This window comes from Sus scrofa, chromosome 8 (assembly GCF_054392235.1).
Source record: "Sus scrofa isolate SSC_HxYL_T2T_F1_AM1 chromosome 8, Sscrofa_HxYL_maternal_Yorkshire_Landrace_v2.0, whole genome shotgun sequence".
Lineage (NCBI taxonomy): Eukaryota > Metazoa > Chordata > Mammalia > Artiodactyla > Suidae > Sus > Sus scrofa.
In genome coordinates, this window is record NC_139390.1 from 117,633,177 (window position 1) to 117,652,922 (window position 19,746).

A 19,746-nucleotide genomic window follows, 5' to 3' on the forward strand; every position below is an offset into this window, starting at 1 on the left:
GTAATTTCTTATGCAAACTGGGGCACTTCTGATGATGAAAAAGGATACTATTCATAATCACACCAGGAACACTGATGCAATAGGACTTTTCAAACAAACTCAGATGTCTGTTCACACTTATTTTTTAACAAAGGTAAAAAAAAGGGGGGGGGGAGTTAAGTTTGGCAAGTATACTGCTCATACTCAGTGATAAGAATATTTATTTTGACATGATATTTTGATTTTTCTTAACTTGGAAAAAAAATCTTGCCTAGATTAACAGCCTCCTTCTGATTTGTGATTTCACATTATTCCTAGATTAATTTTCCTTTTGGGAACAAATGAAATATAATATGATAAACATGTAGTATGATAAACATTATATCATAAATATAATGATAAACATATAAACATGTAGAAATATAATATAAACATGTAGTAAACATGAAATATAATATGATAAACAATTAGAACAAATGAAATATAATATGATAAACATGTAGTATTATGTATGTAGTATAATATGATAAACATGTAAATGTAATATGATAAACATGTAGTATTTTAAGACAGGATCATTCCAAAAACTGGAGAGAACTTATTAAAGAGAATACGTTTTTCGTCTTTCAAAGACAAACTTTCTCTTTAAGTATTTTGTGTCATTTTTTTGATGTGTGTCATTTTTAATGACTGTCTGATGCGTCATTGTGCTATAGGTTATTAAATCTGATTTTAAACAAATATGTCCTGCCTAAAGATTAGTACATAATGCTTTCTGGAAAAAAGAGGAGGGGTATATTCTGTGGTTAAACACATGTGGAAAAATAACATAGAATATCCTTTTCTTAAGGATTCACAGGATACAAATTGACTCATCCATGTAATTCTGAATGAAAAAAATTCACATTTTGATAGACTTTTTCGAAGACTCTTTGACTTGTGTAAACCCTTTTAATATCCTATAGAATTAACAATTTGGAACACATGTTGGATAAAATAATTTTTAAAACTCCCTGTAGTTGAACATTTAGGCAGTTTTTTATTATCTCAATTAACCAGCATTGACATTTTATGGTTTTTAAAATGGTGATGATAGATAGCTAATAATGTTATAGTATTTGGTAATGATGTGTTAACAATACATTAAATCTGAAGATGTAAGAGTGGGCAAACTGATTTTCCAGTTTTCTTCTAGCTGTTATAGCCTATCATTTTACCTGTTATTATTAGCTGCAATGGAAGAGATAGTTTTAAAGGATCCTAAGAAATATAAGAAATATATTAAGAAATATTTATTAAAATACATAAAATCTTTCTTAAGAAATACATATTGAAATATATAATTTTTTACTGTCTATTTCACTATTTTAATTGGTCACTGAGGACACATTCAAATTTTATAGCTTATATGTCATTAAGACTAAAATTCTATATTTTGTCCATATACTAAGTTGGCCTAAAATGTACGTACATGGAGCATTTAGACTTAGATATTGATGTAGAAATATATTGATTTCTACTTCAAAACCAATTAGTTGGATAAACAAGGTCCTACTCTATGGTGCAGGGAATTATATTCAGTATCTTATGATAAACTATACTGAAAAGGAATATGAAAAAGAATGTATATATAACTGAGTAACTTTACAGCAGAAATTAACACAAATTTGTAAATCAACTATAGTTCAATAAAATTGTAAAAGCCAGTTAAGGTATTTTGGAAATCAAAACTAGATCTAAAATCAATTTACTTTGAAATCTGATATTTTTCCCCATGGGTCTTATCTGTAAAATATAAGAAATCCCTGGATTATGCAGGCAAACTATTTTTTTTAAAGCCTTAACAATTGAGAAATTACTTTTCAGTGCATTCAGGATATTTGGTGCTTCAGCTTTAGAATTATATGAATATTTCTTTGATTATAAGTTATTATAAGTACTATTTTATTTGATTGTATGGGTGAACTAATTTTTTTGGTGGTTTCACAGTGATGGAAAATAAAGTAGATATTTGGGTCCTTCTTTTCTACAGTTCATTTTTAAAGTAAAATTAATAAATGTGAGAGGTTAAAAAAATTGACTCTATAAATACCATAGAAAAAAATTATAATTTTTCATTTTGAGGATCTTGTAAAGTTTCATGAATTTCTAATTTTTCAGTGTTATTTAGATTTTCAAATGAGTCATTTAACTACTCACATTTCCTTTAATGACAGTTTTGGCCTTGCATTTTTCAGTTTGGTTTATTTATCTATTTTTTGGTTTTTGTTTGTTTTTTAGGGCCACACCCGTGGCATATGGAAATTCCCAGACTAGAGGTCGAATTAGAGCTATGTAGCCACAGCCATAGCAGCACAGGATCTGAGCCATGTCTGCCACTACCTTGCACCTCACAGTAATGCCAGATCCTTAACCCACTGAGCAAGGCCAGGGATTGAACCACGTCCTCATGGATACTAATAGGATTTTTTTCCTGCTGTGCCACAATGGGAACTCCCTAGTTTAGCTTATTTAAATTTATAGTCTCTATACTGTACTGTTTAGTTATGTGATCTGAAACTTGTTAGGGTTCTCTGATATTGATGCCCTGGTTGTATAAAAATAGATATGCTTAAAAAATTATTTTGAATAACAAAATTTTCTTCATATTCAAGCTAATAAATATTATCATACCTCTATCTTCTGCTTGATTATGATGTGGATTATTTTACTAGAAAATTCTTATTCAAAGTGACTCATACGTTGTACATTCTTTTCATAAAAATATTTCCTTCCCACGTTAATATATAGCTACTTCTGGGTTGAAAGGAAATAACTGTTCAAAAGTGCAAAGCTGCAGATCTACAAGGCCAATCTCTATTTCTTTCCAGATCAGATGACTTTTGTATGGAAGTCACATTTTCATTATCTTTTTTTTTCTATTAATCTCATGTAGAATTCCATTTCAGCCTCATGTTTCTTAAATAGAATGAGCAGGTAGGGTTATATTAGCAATCTGAAGGCTTGCACATATACATTATAGATAATATTTCAGAAAGATGAAAAAAATCTTGTCTCACAGATGGCTTCACATGTTTATTACTGATCGCATCATGGCAATTTCCCCCTCCTTCACAAATGTTATGTTTGTATAATTTTATATATCTTCAAGAACCTTATTTTTGTGTATTGTGCCCAAATTAGTCAAGTGTGTAATATTTAAAATATTACTTATAACTTATTTTTTTGCCACTCAAAATCGAGATGTTTAAACAGGATACTCCAATATCAAATACTTTCAACCTTTGTACCCCTCCTGGTAAAACTTAAGTCACATTAGTTATTTTCCTCTGGCCAAATGATGTCTGTCAGTCAAATTGTATAGAACTAACTACCCAGCTGAAATGTTCAGAAGGATTTATAAGTCATGCTTTAGGTATTTTTCTCTGATTGAATAACAGGTTATAAAGGACAATAGTTTTATGTTGTTGGAAAACAGTTTTGTTACATAATATACTTATAAAGTTAGGAGCCCAGTTCTTATACTCAAATCCTGGCTCTATTACTTATCTCTTTTCATTACATGTGATTTTAAGCAAAGGCTGAACCTCTTTAATGTATGTTTTCTTATCTAAAATAAAGTTAAAATATGAAATTGGGAATTTGCAGCCTACAGAGGGCAACTGGATATCTACTTCATAGTTTTATTTTAATCCATATTAAAGGATACAGTCACATGAAGCACAAATTAGAATATTTGCTATATGTCAAACGCTATTAATATGTAGCTATTAATTAAGATCATTTCTCTATTACCAGAAATCATCAAAATATATCCAAAGTATGAATATAAATTCCTCTTTTAGACTTAATTTCTCCTTGGTTAGTGATTATGAAATTACACAGTAACAGAACACTGATAGTCCTTGACTTGAATTGGATATAAATTGAATAACAGAAGTCTTATTTCAGTTCACAAAAAAAATAAAAGCGTTAGAATTTCTCAGTTACTTTTGTGCCTATTTTACTATTAAATCTACCCCATTTCCTAGTACTGGATGGTTAATAATATCTAACAGATGAATAAATGACTGAACAAGTGGCAAATACTAATAGGAAAATTGCAGAACATCTGAAAACATCTGAATAGTCTTAGCTAAAGCTTTTCCCTCTGTTTACATGTAATTGCTTGAATTTTATATTCCACATTCATAATACCCATACTTTTGCTAGAAAATTATTCCTAGTTCATTCAGTAGAGATATACACATTTTTTATATTCTTCTACCCAGTACCTGAAGCAGAACAGTATCTGGAAAATAGTAAGTACTCAGTATCTATCTATTGAATGAAGAGTGAATAACTGAATGCTTTTAAGAACTACATTCTCCTGATATTTTCAGACTTGTCTAAGATGCAATGTAGGATGGTAGGACAACTTAGCAGATATTTTGCCACTGCTGATGGGAACAGCCAGCCTTATCTAATAGTCCACTAATGAGAAACGATCTGGTTTTCTTTTCTAGGGGAGTAGAGCAGAGTTTTTAAGAATTTGAGCTTTAATTAATTTAAATAATATTGTCTTGCTTGCCCTTGCTAAGTGAATAGAATTTTAAAATTAAATGAGTTTCTATTAAAACACAAAGGGTTTAACACAGAGTAAGCACTCTTTTAATAGCAACCATTATTAGTATTATTATTGTATTAAATACTTTAGACCTACCTGGTTAACACTGTGAAATTATTTAGCCTACCAATGATTTTTCTCAGTTGAAACATGACATAGCAAAAAGTAGTTTAAATTCTGACAGGAAAGTGAAATTATGAGTATATGTAATAATAGCCATTTTTCTTAGTCCATTCAGGCTGCTATAACAAAATACCACAGACTGGGTGGTTTATAAAAACAGAAAGGAGGCTGCAAGTCCAAGACCCAGGTGCCGGGATGGTGGGGTGAGGGCCCTTTTCCAGGTTGCAGACTTCCTAGGTGTTTTCAAATGGTGGAATGGCCTTGGGCCCTATGGGCTCTCTTTATAAGAGCACTAATCGTATTCATAAGGGCTCCATTCTCATGTTTTAATCACCCTCAAAAAGGCCCCCACCTACTAACGTCATCACCTTTGAAGGTTAGGATTTCACATACGCATTTTGGGGAGACATAAGCATTTGGATCACAGCACCATTGGACTGGATGGTGGCCTGGAAAAACCATAACTTCTGTGATATGTATGATGCTTGTACAAGTGAATTCTCCTCTTAAGTCGTGAAATCAGTAGGTCTTTTGGACCTCAGTTGTATCCATTGGTGGCAAGCCATTTGGATAATTTCATTTCTATATTCTCAGTCGTCTTCCCTTGCTTCTTGGTTCAGTATTTTATTTCATTTTCACACATTTTTTTGCCACATCCATGGCATGCAGAAGTTCCCCAGGCCAGGGATTGAACCTGCACCACAGCAGTGACCAGAGCCACTGCAGTGACACCAGATCCTTAATCCACTGTGACACAAGATAACTCCTTTTGCACACTTTTAAATGCTATGAAAATTGGCATGGAACATCTAATTTTCTCACAAATCCAAACTTTTGGATTTTACCTATGTTTTAAAGTGAAAGTGTGGACACATGAGAATAAACAGCTGCTATTCCATTTGCTATCTCACATAGCATTGCATGTAGTGTAGTGTTTCCTATTTCCTAAGTCACAGCTATTACAGGTCCTGCCACTAAGTATTCAGTTTCCAGACCTGATGAAGGCTGCAATCATGAAAAAATGAAAAGCTGAGGAACTTTGCAAGTTAAGACATTAGCCAACAGGTGTGTTATTCAAAACAATTCAAATGGGTTCGGATGTGGATAGCAATAGGATAGTTTTGGAAGAAAAAATAGACAAAAGGTGTCAGAAAAAGGAAGTGTGCTTTTAAAAGTCAAGTCAAAGAAGAATCAAATTCTTCCCCCAAATTTCTACGTTAAGGCTTCAGATTTCAAGTTTATACTTCTTTCTTTAGGATAAACAATAGCTGTTAAAATATAGATAAACCATCCTTGTGACTTCTGCTCAGAACAGCATAGGATAATTCAGTTCCCTAGTGTTCAGTTCACCTGTACCTACACCTGTTTTAGACACTGAGAATATAAGATGAGTAAGGCTGCAAAAGACAATGTTAACAGAATGAGAAGACAAGCCGCAGACCAGGAGGACATATTTGCAAAAGGTAAATCTGATAAAATACTGTTATCTCCGAAATGTACAAAGAACTCTTAAAATTCAAAAATCAGTAAATAGTCCAATTAGAAAAATGGGCCAAAAACTTTTAAAAAACACCTAAGCAAAGAAGATATAAAGATGGCAATTGGAGTTCCCATTGTGGCTTAGTGGTTAGCGAACCCAACTAGGATCCATGAGGATGTGGGTTCAATACCTGGCCTCGCTCAGTGGGTTAAAGATCTGGCGTTGCCATGAGCTGTGGTGTAGGTTGCAGAGGTGGCTCGGATTCCTGCTGCTAGCTCTGGCATAGGCCAGCAGCTACAGTTCCCATTGGACCCCTAGCCTGGGAACCTCCATATGCCATGGGTGCGGCCCTAAAAGACCAAAAAAAAAAAAAAAAAAAAAAAAAGAGAGAGATGGAAATTAAGCATATAAAAAATGATACTCCATATTATATGCCATGAGGGAAATGAAAATTAAACCACGAAGATAGCACTACATACCTATTGGAACAGCCATACTTCAGAACAGTGACAGCACCAAAAGCTGGTGAAGATATGGAGCATCAGGAACTCTCATTCACTGTTGGTGGGAATGCAAAATGGTACAGCCACTTTGGAAGACTGTTCAGACATTGCTAACAAAACTGAACATATGTCTACTGTATGATCCAAAAATTGAACTTAATATTTATGCAAAAGATTTAGAAACTTACATCCACACAAAAACCTGCATGTAGAATAGCAGCTTCACCATAATTGCCCAAACCTGGAAACCACCAATATGTCCTTCAGTAGGTGAATGGATAAATTAACTGGGGTACATCCAGACCATGGAATATTATTTAGCACTAAAAAGAAAGGAGCCATCAAGGCATGACAAGACATGGAGGAAACTTAAATGTACAGTGAAAGAAGCCCATCTGGAAAGGCTAAATACTGTTTGATTCTAACTATATTACATTTTGGAAAAGACAAAACTTCGGCAACAGTAAAAATGTCAGTGGTTACTAGGGGCTGGAGGGAGAGAGGGATGCATTGGTTGAGCACAGAGAATTTTTAGGGCAGTGAAATTACTGTATATGATTACTATAATTGTGGATACATTTGTCCAAACCCAAAGAATGTACAACACCAGGAGTGCATCCTGGTAAACTCAGGACTTTGAGTGATAATGATGTGTTGGTGTAGATTCATGAGTTGTAACAAATGTACTATTCTGGGGGGGGGGGATATTGAGAATGAGGGCTTATTCAGGAGCAGGGGCAGGGATGTATAGGAACTCTCTGTACCTTCTGCTCAATTTTGCCATAAATGTAAAACTGCTGTAAAAAATAAAATCAATTAATAGAAATTAAACAAAAAATGATGAGGAATGTATACTCTTCACCTTTGAGGAGCTTCCCATTAATCTGGTGAGATGAGCACTAGTCTTGGAACTCTGGGCATAAGTTTTAGTTTCACGGCTGTCTTGTGGATCTTATATAAATCATTTAATCTCTCTGAGAATTTTTCAGTATAATTCAGTACATCATCATCATCATGTCTATCATCATCACCTTAATTGAATCCCTCCATTTTTTTTTCTTATTCAGACAACTGCAGCTCTGCAATTTCCATGCCTTCTACACTTAAATTCATTTTACACTCTACTGCCAGAGCAATTCTAAGCATCACTCTTCTGTTTAAATCCTTTAATAGCACCCCATATCTTCAGTATCAATATAATCTCCATAACACATTCTTAAAAGTCCTTTAGGATCTGGCCACTGCACTCTTATCTTTCCACCACTTTATGACGGTGCTCCAGTCATCCTGAATTTCTTCCTTCATATCCTGGAACATGCCTGGATCTGCGTACACGTGCATTCCTTTGCCTGAAATGTCCCATTATGCTTTTTTCTTTCACACCCTCCTTTACCAAAAATCTCTCCAAAGGAGTTTTGAAGGACTTCTGTGCTCCCTGAAATCTAAATTATTTGCCTTTCTTTTGCCTCTAGGCAGAGGATTTATCACACTGTGTCTTCAAAATGTATTCTGGACTAATTCAGCCATCCACCTTTTCATCATCTACACCCAAACATCTAATCACAACCGGAGAAAACCACACAACCAAGTCTAAAGATTTCACTTTGATCAAAGTCTAAAGGTTTCACTTTGAGTTACCTGTAACCTCACATGGGCTCTCAACATTGCCTACAAGTCCAAAAGTTCAATTACATTTCTCTAGGAAGGTCATGTTTCCTCTTATAGTGACAGCTGTTAATTGCATTTTTTCTTTTATTCCACCTTCTTAAACCTCCCTGTCTTCCTCTCACTAACCTCATTCTTCATAGAAACTATAGAGGTCCTGACATTCTTATATTAAAATCTAGTCCTCTACTTAAGCTTGAAATACAGTCTCTGGTTTTGTTTTCAAGAACTTCATTCCTTCATTCTTTTTTTTTTTTGTCTTTTGAGGGCCTCGACCATGGCATCTGGAAATTCCCAGGCTAGGGGTCAGATTGGAGCTGTAGCTGCTGGCCTACACCACAGCCACAGCAATGCTGGATCATTTAACCCACAGAGTGAAGGCAGGGATCAAACCCATGTCCTCCTGGACACTAGAGAGGTTCGTTACTGCTGAGCCACAATGGAAACTCCCCTTCTTTTCTTTTTAATAGTCCCTTTTTAAAAAATCCATCTGTCCCATCTATCTGAACCCCTAGTGTGTAGAAGCAATTTATTCTGTCTCTATGTCCCTGGAAAATATTCCTTGAGAATTTATTATATGATAGACTTATGGTAGGTTCTGATAATATAATTCTTGATTTCAAGGACTACTGATGGGAAAAAAGATGTTTAAACAATAAATAAAGTATAATATCCTCTATGTAAAAGATTGGGTCAGGAAAATCTTGTTCTTAAATTAACGTTTAAGCTGAAATCTAAGAGATGCCTTGAAGTTACCTAAAAGAAGTAAAATTGTGTGGTTGCATGAGAGGGAACACTATGTATAAATATCCAGAAGCTCTAGGGTGTATTCATTATTCAAAGAACTGAAAGAAAAAATTTAATCTATACTTTATGTTTCTGGATGGATTGAATTAGGGGATTCAGGTGGTGTGGTTTCCCAGGACAAGTTAAGGAAATCAGATCTGTATCTAAGATCAAAGAGAACCCATTTAAGGATTTTTGGCATTGACGAACATATTCAGAATTCATTTTTGAAAAGTCACTTTTATCACAGGAGCTGAATTACTTGTATCAGATCAGAAGTGATGGGAGTCCATCAGACAGCAGTTTATTACAATAATGCAGGCTAAAGATAATGATCCATCAGTGTGGCTTGGAGAACCTTAGGCATGTAAAGGGCAACAGAAGCCATGGTAGCAGAGAAGATATTTTAAAGAATGGACAATGACAAGAGATTTAGGACCATTCCTTATGGGGAAGTAAAGAAGAGAAATTTGGAAAGTAAACCGAGAAGGCAGATAAAGATAGAGTATCTTATCGGGAGAGTAGATGTTACAGAATCCTAGAGAAGATGTTTCAAGAACAAGAGATTAGTAGGTTAGTATGGCTTCAAGAGAGTGCCCAAGACCCCAAAGGAAGTGATTTTTACCTAGAGAGGTGGTCAAAAGACTAAATTCTCAAACACACCAACATACAAAGTCCAGGAAAATGATGAGTACTAGCTTCTCTCAGGGATATCAAATTATTGAACACCAACTCTATGTTGAGTTGAAGGTGTAGACATTCACAAAAGGAAGGCAGGACATACAACATCATCAGGATTCTTCTGAGGATAAATAGGATACTAGATATGGAAATTATTTGCAGGATTATTACAGGTCTTCTGTGCACTTGATAGTATAAAGCTGACTGGTATTACCTCACTCATGAGGAGAGAAGTTAATTTCCTAAGAAATAATTTTTTTAAAACACAGTGTATTTTTAAAGCCTTCTTTTTACTTAACAATGAACTAAATTATCCTTAAAGTATTTTAGTTCATTTAGTTCATGACTCAGGATAAATCTTATTTTCAATTATGGAGAGTCTGCGAATTCTGCAAACAAATGGACCTCTTTGAAACTTCTATAATGTTTAAATAATGGCTTTTAGTTTTATATAAAGAAGATGAGAGTTAGTTTTGGCTTTATTCAAAAATGCAAGAAAAATTATCAGATAAAGCTTTAGCAGCATGGTCATGATGTGATTATTTATGAATAAATGTAACTAAGAGATTAGTCTTTGGTAATAAATAATTTATACCCATATCCTCCCCCCCATCTGTAGGAGGAATAGCTAAATAAATTCAGTGTCTATGTTGCTAATGATCACTTAATTGGCAGAGAATTTTCCAGCTAACGGTTTTCATATATATTTGTTGACTATAGTGCAGGCTTAGGGTATATTTTAGCATGCTCACTTAATGCTATGCCTGAATGGTCAGGTTTAGTAGAAAATGCTACTAATTCATACATCTATGGTTTATGTGTAATTAGAGCAATGCCAACCAGATGCCCTAGAGATTCGTGAGCCAAGCAAGTTACAGGACAGAAAGCTAAAGCAAAAAAAGTGGAAAGACATCAGAGGGGCCCTTGAGGAAGACACTCTAATTTCATAAGCACTATTTCAGCATGAACATTTCTAAAATGTATATTTCCCAAGCCAGTTGGAGACAAAGACAAAGACATGGTAAGTTTCAAAACCTCATTCAAAGGGGAGAAAAGATATTTTGCCAATTACATCAAATTTTTACTAGTTTTGCACAGCTTTAATTTAGACCAGCCAAATGTAACACCATACTAATCCCACACACCCACTATATTAAAATCACTGAGTAAAATAATTGCTTCTAAAATGCATTAATATAAATGACCAATTTAGCAAACAGCTGAATACCATATTTCTTTTTTCTTCTACAGTAAGGGTTGCTTTACCACAAACATCTTGGAAAAACACGGGTTCTCCCATCTGCTACAAATTAATGTGAATCAGATCCTAGTAGCCATATTGCCTTTTGTCTATTCTGGGTGCATAAAACATACAATCCAAAGTGAAGGTAAATAAGATGCCCTGCCATTCTCTGTATGCTAAGAAGCTCGCTCTGTTAAATAGACTGCAGTGCACCCTGGGAAATGTTGGATCTGTGCCTGCAGTTCTATTTGTTCAAGTAGCTCATCTTGAAAGCCTGCCCAACCTCAGCTGTAGACTTGGAAGATACAAAGCAAGCAATTTGGATTTTCCAAATCATCAGTCCCTGCAAAAGCAGGAAGGAGGCCAGTAATGACAAAGACTCCTGTAATTCTTAAGTAACCAAACCCCGGGAGACCGGGATCATCAGAAGAAACTCAGCTTCTTCTGCAAGCTCATTTGAGAGAGTGTGTGTGTGTGTGTGTGTGTGTGTGTGTGTGTGTTGTTGTCTCCATAAGGGTGACTGAAAAATGCTTGCCATCACTTCCCAACATCTGTGCCTATTGCTGCCTCTCCAGCACAAACTTCCAGATTTTGTGTCACAGCTGCCATGAAGCTGGCAATTGGCATGACAAGGAGATATGCATAAAGCTTCCAGTACCGGTGTTAAGAGTTCAAAAGCTCTCTCACAAAAGTAAATCTACTTGGGCAATGCCATTATGTCTTCAAAAAGGTTTAACAACCAAAAATCTGTTCAGTCCTACATGGATGTACAGCAACATCGGAAATAAAGGCAATCACAAAAACAAAACAAAACTAAACAGAAAACCAAATTTCATTGTTTTGGAGACCAATACATATTGAGGTCATGTGCCAGGAAGTATTTATTTGATGGGATTTATATCTATGTTTGAAAACTATAACAGAGATTTGTTAGGTATAATTATTATATATCAAAATATCTTAATCTTAGGACAACTTCTGCCACTATTTAGTAGGAAAATTCAGGATGTTCTTTATTTCTAAGATTTCATAGTCATGACTTGAGTCTGGATTAGTAAGAAAAAAAATTTGTCCTACTGTGTGTTAAAGCATATATCAAAAATATGTTAAAAATATGTTGAAAATATGTTTAAATATATTCTCAAATAGCTTCTGTGAAACAGAATAAATTCATTAGAATAAACAATCTGTGTATCAAAATGCAGAGTATTATGAGGAAACACCAAGCAAGAACAAAAATCAGAAATTACGTTACAAGATGATTTGGTAAGACCAAACATAAGCATTGTAACATAAATGTTAATTATAAAAATCTAATAGAAAAAGATTAATTTGGGCAAAAAATACAAAAATCCTACTACTATATTCTATTCATATTAAAGTCACCTCATACATAAATATAAGATTAAAATATATGGCTTTTCCTCCCTAATGACATTTATTTTTATTGAATGGACTGAGAAATATAAAATTTCCTTTCAAAGAAAAATATTATATTGGTTCTGAAAAAGTGGAAAATAGTACCATTACAAACTTCAATTTCTGTAAGAAAAGATGAGACTGAGGTTGGGATCAATTAAATCTTATCTGAGAAGCAAGCACATGTTTTTGTCGTGTGAACCTACTGGAACTTTCAGAGTAGCAAGCAGTTACTTTTGTGCTCAAATAATTGGAGGATATTCAAAAATGGTCAAGGATTCACAAAATATGCTAATACTACTCACATAACTCTCTTGAAAAAGTAGGCCAGGAGTCCTTGTCATGGTGCAGTGGAAACAAATCTGACTAGGAACCATGAGGTTGTGGCTTCGATCCCTGGCCTCTCTCAGTGGGTTAAGGATCTGGTGTTGCTGTGAGCTATGATGTAGGTCACAGACTTGACTTGGATCTGGCATTGCTGCAGCTGGGGCGTAGGCTAGCAGCTATAGCTCTGATTCAACCCTTAGCCTGGGAACCTCCATATGCCATGAATGTGGCCCTAAAAAGACAAAAAGACCAAAAAAAAAAAAAAAAAAAAAAAAGTAGGCCAGAAAAGGCTTGAGTCATAATTAAGAAGTCAAGGAAGAAGAATGTAGTGGAGTCTCAACAGAGTGTACCTTAGCTGCTTGTCACCAAGTCCATGCTGCTACTGCTCGCTGCATGACAGGCCAATAAATCAAAAGAACAAGGGTTGGGGCAAGGACTATCAACTTTATTTGGAAAGCCAGCAGACACAGAAGATGGCAGATGCGTCCCATAGAATCATCTTCTCCGAGTTAAGAGTTTCAGGCTTCTCTTAAAGTGAAAGAGAAGGAGGTGAGGCAAATTGTTGCAAACTTCTCGGTACTGGCCAGACCCCAGAGGGGATGTGATATTCCTTTGTTCTGGAAGCTGCCGCCTTAGGTCGGTTGAAGACAATTCAATAAATCATCACCAAGACAAATGTTATTCTCCATTCTGCAAATTTTTATCTCTATATGAATGAAAAGTGCTATACCTTTAAAGGTCAAGCCTGGGAGGCAGAACCTTGAGAGAGGTTATTACGTTTTTTTCAGGCTAGAGGCAACATTCCTTTACAGAGATGCAGAGCTAGCATGACTAAGCATGGACAACAGAGCACAAAGGTTAGAGCTAAAGGAAGATCCAATATGGAATCAGGTTTGTTCTGTGTTACAAGCTCACAGCGATTCCTCTTTCCCTGCAGTGGCCCTGAGGCATAGACAGGGGATTCTGACACTCTTCTCTGTATTTTGTAATTCTAACCCTTTTGGTCATGTGATAGTCACCTGACTCAATTTAGACAAACTGCAGTGTTTCAACTGGAACTATCAAAAGAAAGACGTGGGTCTTCTCTAGTAGCCAAAGTCCCTAAATATGCTCAGATTTGTTGATTGTATTCATCTGTCCTCTTTGGAGAAAGCCAGTCCTTTTATTAAAGACAAAAGATAATCCATTAAAAGGTTAGAAAAAAGTGAGAAAGTTCCAGTTTCCTTTAAGTTGCTCACCTATACACATATAAAACTAACAATTATGTGAGGCTGTATAATATCCTGACAATAATTTCCCTTTTATCTCTAAGACAGAGTCTGTTGTCTCTTGCATCCAAAGAGGCCTGCCTAATACAAGGTATTGCATATGGGAGACTAACTTGTGGAACTGACTGAGAGAAGGTGGAAAAAGGGACAGTAAAAGTTTTCACTTGCCTTATGCTCTTTAAGGTATAAGCAGCCAGCAATAGTTTCTTCTTGTGCATTTCATAATTGGAGGCGTCACCATCATCCTTCTGATAATAGATGCACAAGAATTAGTACAAAAAACTCAACCTATATTGAATAACAACAATTTCCATTTTCTCAGCCTAGATGTCGTACCAAAAATGTGTTCAAAAATTTGAAATTCCATTTTTTCTTTTTTCCTTTTGCCCCTTGGCATGCTAAAAAGCAGGAAATCTCCTGTATCACAACCATTTCAGCATCAATTTTCTGGGAAAAAAAAAGAGGGAAGAGAAAAAAAGAGATGATAGAAAAGGAGAAAAAAGAAGGAAAGGAGAAGAAAGTTGCAGAAAATATCTAAGAAAAGAAACTCACAGGATGACTTAAATAGACTCTTATGTTATTAGTAGATACAATCCAATACAGACAATATATGCAGGTACTTTTGAACATTTATTTAAAAGTACTTTTTAAACATTCTTTATTTGTTTCTTTTTTATGGATGCTAGCATCATTAACTTCTGTTACAGAAAACTTTTAAGATGAAGTTAAATGGTTTTAATAGTCTGTGTACAAAGGAAATATCTATTACATTAGTAATATGTTTGTCTTTCAAAAACTGGCTAACAATGCCAAAAAAATCAAATAAACTTATACTAGAATCACTTAGACACTCAAAATTTCATCCAGAAAAGTTCATGTGAATCATTTCTTGTAGGACTGTATTTTGGATTTTGCAAGATTCCTCTCATAAAAGACACCTGCTCATTTGGATGGTTGCACAGATTGGTTTTAATTCCGTTATTTCCCTCAATCCACATCCCATAACTTTCAAATAATTTATAGTCATTTTTTAAACCAATTTTAATGAAGGAGTATTTATATACACACACAGGCACACACGCATATATCCCGAAAAAGTGATTTGTAACTATAGAAAACTTCAAGGCAAGTATCCAAGTATTGTGTAAATTAAAACATTTAATTCTCAATTTGACTTATATCAGTACAGGTAATTACAGTCACTTTCTTTTTGGGTAGAACTCAATAATAAGATCTCTAAGTATGATAAATATGTTTTCTTTGCCAAAAATTAAATAGCTGACCAGGTGTGAGACTTCTGTTAGAATGGAGCCAGGACCAATAATTTATTCTTAATTTTTTGTGGTACACACTGAAGAAGAGGGATGTTAGGTTAAATCTTAACTCTTTTTTTCTAGGCAACCCAAACTGGCCTACAAAGGGACATATTATTCTATTTGCCCAAATATTTATGCACACAAAATAGGGATAAAAAGGAACGTGGGAGGAGAAACAATTCACAAGTTCTAAATAAATGGGAATGGGAGGAACAGAACCAAATTTGTTCATTTTGGTGGCTCTGGTGAGAAAGATATGGAGAACAGTTATCTCCAAGGTAATTGATCTGATTCACCAAATTCTAGCTATAAAACCATAAAATACATTTATAGACAAATGAGGAGTTAAATTTTTGTGACATGACTGTATAGTATTAGTGTAAGCTAGAGTAGTTGGCTTCAGATCCTGGCTCTATGACTAATTATAATTATGCAACCTCCAGGATGGTGCCTGGCATCTGTCTCCTTTATTCTCACATGTGAAATAAGAGTAAAAACTGTATCTTCTTTATAGGGTTGCTTTGAGGATAAAAGAAAATAACACAAGTGAAGTGCTTAAAATAGCATGTGGAAAGTATGCTTTCCAAAAAAATGAAGAATGCATTTGTCATTTAGATATTTGCACTGATAACCACAAATTGTATTGTTCAGAGGTATTTGGCTCAGCAATAATTGTGTTAATCTCAGCCAATGAAATTCACATAGCTTTAATTAATAAGTGTACATAATGGTTAATAAGTTTACACAAGATTCAAGCATAATGATACAGAAATAAATGTGATTTAACCAAAGCACATGTGAAAAAGGTGTCTATCACCAGGCAATCTATTATAAATATTTAAAAACTGACCAACCAGAGCACATACTGAGCACTTTACTATGGTGTGGCAAATGGCTTTTAGCTTCCTTCCCATAATTAGTAAATGAGATTCCACTGTCAATGAAGAGATTTGTGAAGAAAAACAAAAAAGAACAAAAGAACATCAAAGGGAAGTATATATGTGTATATATACACACACATACATATACATATATACACATATATGTGTACGTGTGTGTGTGTGTGTATATATATATGATTAAATTTTTGGCCACACCTATGGCATATGGAAGTTCCCAGGCCAGGGATCAAATCCAAACCATAGCCACGACCTACACCATATCTGCAGCAGCACCAGAGCCTTAACCCGCCATGCCACAGTGGGAACTCCACATATATGATTAATTTTAAGTGCTATGCAATTTTCCTGGTATCCTGACCAAAGTGCCATAAGTATACTAAAAATCAGATAAACAGCCCAGTTCTCCAAGTAACTGTCAGTTCCTTCATTCAACACTCCAGGCTCTTTCCTCCTTCATGGCCTTCATACATGATGTTTTTCACCCAAAGTAATTTGTGCTCTTCTATCAGAAGTCACTTCAAATGCCAATTCCTAAAGGAAGTCTTCTCTGATCTCTAATCCCCAAACACCGAAACTCCCTTGGAAATCCCTCTGCTCAGACCACCGCTGTATAAAACCCTTTCCATAAGGATACTTTGGACACCATGGACATTCTCCTTCTTGGAAGAGTGCCCCCCACCTGGTGGTGGGGGCCTTGGGAATATCCTGGAACGAACATAATGGTTAAATTTCACATGGTCACGAGGTAGGGAAGCTACAGAGTACTCTGAAGAGGGCAACATGCTGAGTCCATAAAAATTGATTTCAAACTTGGCATTTGATTTTCAACTTTGACATATGATACAATATATCATCCCTCCTTCTGTTTTTGTAAATAAAGCTTAATGCCACACTCATCTGTTTATGCATTATCTCTGGCTGCTTTCTTATTACAGCAGCAGAGTTGAGTAGTTGTGACAGAGTTTACCAAGTGTTCCTTGAAGCCTAAAATATTTGCCATCTGGACCTTTACAGAAAAACTTGCAAACCCCTTCCTTAAGCCATCATAGAAACTCTATGGTTCTCTGACTTACAGTGAGAATGTCAAGTCTTGAGTTTATGGTGTTCCTTCTGAGAACTCTCCAGTACAGACAGAAGCCACTGTATCACTTGAGTATTTAAGGAATTCATTTTCACCATTGTATGTATCACTAAGGATTTACCAAAGTTCTGCTGTCTATCAGCACTTCATCTCTGATAGTCACAGATAATAATTTATTTTTATTTTTTGCTACAATATGCTATGTCAGTATCACTTTTTCTATTCATAATGGAATGCATTCAAGTCCACTTAAAGACAAAAGGTCCCAAATTTCTATCATCAAAATTTAGTTTCTTGGGATAGCTCTTAGACCCAAGTGCTATATCAGTCAAGGTCTCATTAAGAAAAAGAAAAAAAAAGACTAGGTATTTTTGACTGGATACATACACTAAGCCAATTTCACATTTTCGTTTCTGTTATTTTCGGCATTAACTCCTTTTACCAAATTCTGTATCAGTTAGGATTGTGTTTAGCTGCTTGTAATATGCACCTCTGCTAAACAATGGCTCAAACTCATCAGGGGGTTACTTTTCTCATAAAATAAAGAATCAAGAGGTAGGCAGCCCAGGGCTTTCACAGTGGCTCCCTGATGCCATCAGGAACCTAGGCTGCTTCTTGCCATCCTTTGATCTGAGATATTATCCCTATGGCTAGCTCACAGCCATGAGCTTCAGGAATCATGTCTATATCCCAGCAGGAAAAAAGAGGGCAACTACAGCAAAACATGTGCTTTGTTTTTTGGTATGTGCTTGCTACGTCTAACTATGGTTCCTTGCTACGTAGTTCCATGCTATAAAATTTCTCCAAGCGTTTCACTTAAAAACTTCTGTTTATGTGTCTCTTTGGCCAGGACTATGGATAATGGCTGCCTCGTAGAGCAAGGAAGACTGGGCAAACTGCTATGATAGACAAAAATCAAAGTTCTTAGAGTAAGAAAGGTGGGGGGGATGTCTCATATCCTAACTGTACTGTTCCTCTCTTGTTTACCCCAGTTCATTCTCCACTCAGCAGTCAGAGTATGCTTTCTAAAAGAAAATCTTATCATATCAGTCCTCTTATAAAACTCTTCAATACAATCCTGTTGAACTTAGTATAAAAAAAAATTCAAAATCCTTACCGTAGCTGGCAGACATTGCATACTCTGTCCCCTGCTTCCCTCCCCAGACTCATTTCATGTCCTATTTCCCTTACCCTCCATGCTTCAGTCACGTGGGCCTCTTGTGATCGATTCATTTAGGTGAGCTTGGCGTCCTTTTTCTCAGTTGTTTGTTTGCACACATACTATTCCCTCAGCCTGGCATTGTCTTGCCCTCACTCGCCACCTGAAGAACTTTTCAGTTTTATTTATTTTAATATCCCTTACTTAGAGAAAGCCTCCAACTTCCCCAGTTAAACCAACCCCCCCGTTTCAATCTCTTATGATCCCCCTTACTTTTCATTTATTGCACTTTCAAAAATGGGTTATCATATGCTTCCTATTTTATGCCTGAAAAAAGCTTAATGGCATCTTGCTTATATCTCCTAAGAATCTAACTGATGAAGAAGAGTAACATGTACAACTAGTCTTATCTCTTAAGTTTTCAACACACGTACACACACAGCATAACTTAGAGTTTTCCTTAGAAAGCTTTAACACCGAGATTTTTATTTCCTCTAAGTCAATACAGAAGCAGGAGATCAGACACTTTTCCCTTTAGTCCTTTCCGTGTTGTCCCTGATTCTGTGATCTGTAAGCCTGCCATTTTTCTTCTCCTGATGGTCTGTTTTCCATTATAAAAGCTCCGCCAGCCCAGGGAAGTGGTGTTCAAACAGGTATACCCGTGGGGCCTTCCTGCCCAGTTCTGTCCCTGTACAGTTGCTAAGGTTGGTGTCAGTCACCGTTGAGCTGTGTTTTGTTGTCCTGAATCCTTTCTCAACTTTGTAGCCTTTTTTAAAGATAAATTTGAGCCATTTACAAATCTTCTACGACAATGTCTTCTTTGACCAAGCTATAACTCTAGTTTTTGAGGATCTAATTCAATGGACTGCTGCCATGAGGTTAAGTGCAATTTTCATCAAAGGTTTTCTGGTATATAAACCCGCTGTGCTACACAGAAGAGAAGGCGTACATACTGGGTGAAATGATCCATGATTTCCATGATTTTTTTTTTTAAATGGAATTCTGGCCAGAAGAGTAGCAATTGGGTTGAATCCTGTAGAGACAGTTGAGATCTTTTTTGTTGCTCAAGTTCTGGCAAATGTACCCTATTGTGTGTCCCTAGAAAGGAAGAAAAGGAACAAAAAAAAATCCTAATAATATACATATGTTTATTGATGTATTTCTCTTTTAAAAATGATTGTAATAAAATTCTAATATTACAGAATTTG

General features: G+C 35.4%; 1 long non-coding RNA gene across 15 annotated transcripts in view; it reads left to right on the top strand.

The window, feature by feature from the left end:
- The window catches only part of LOC102158976 (uncharacterized), a 928,007-nt gene that overhangs the window by 654,976 nt on the left and 253,285 nt on the right, over positions 1 to 19,746 (top strand). The gene's annotated exons all lie outside the window — the stretch shown is intronic.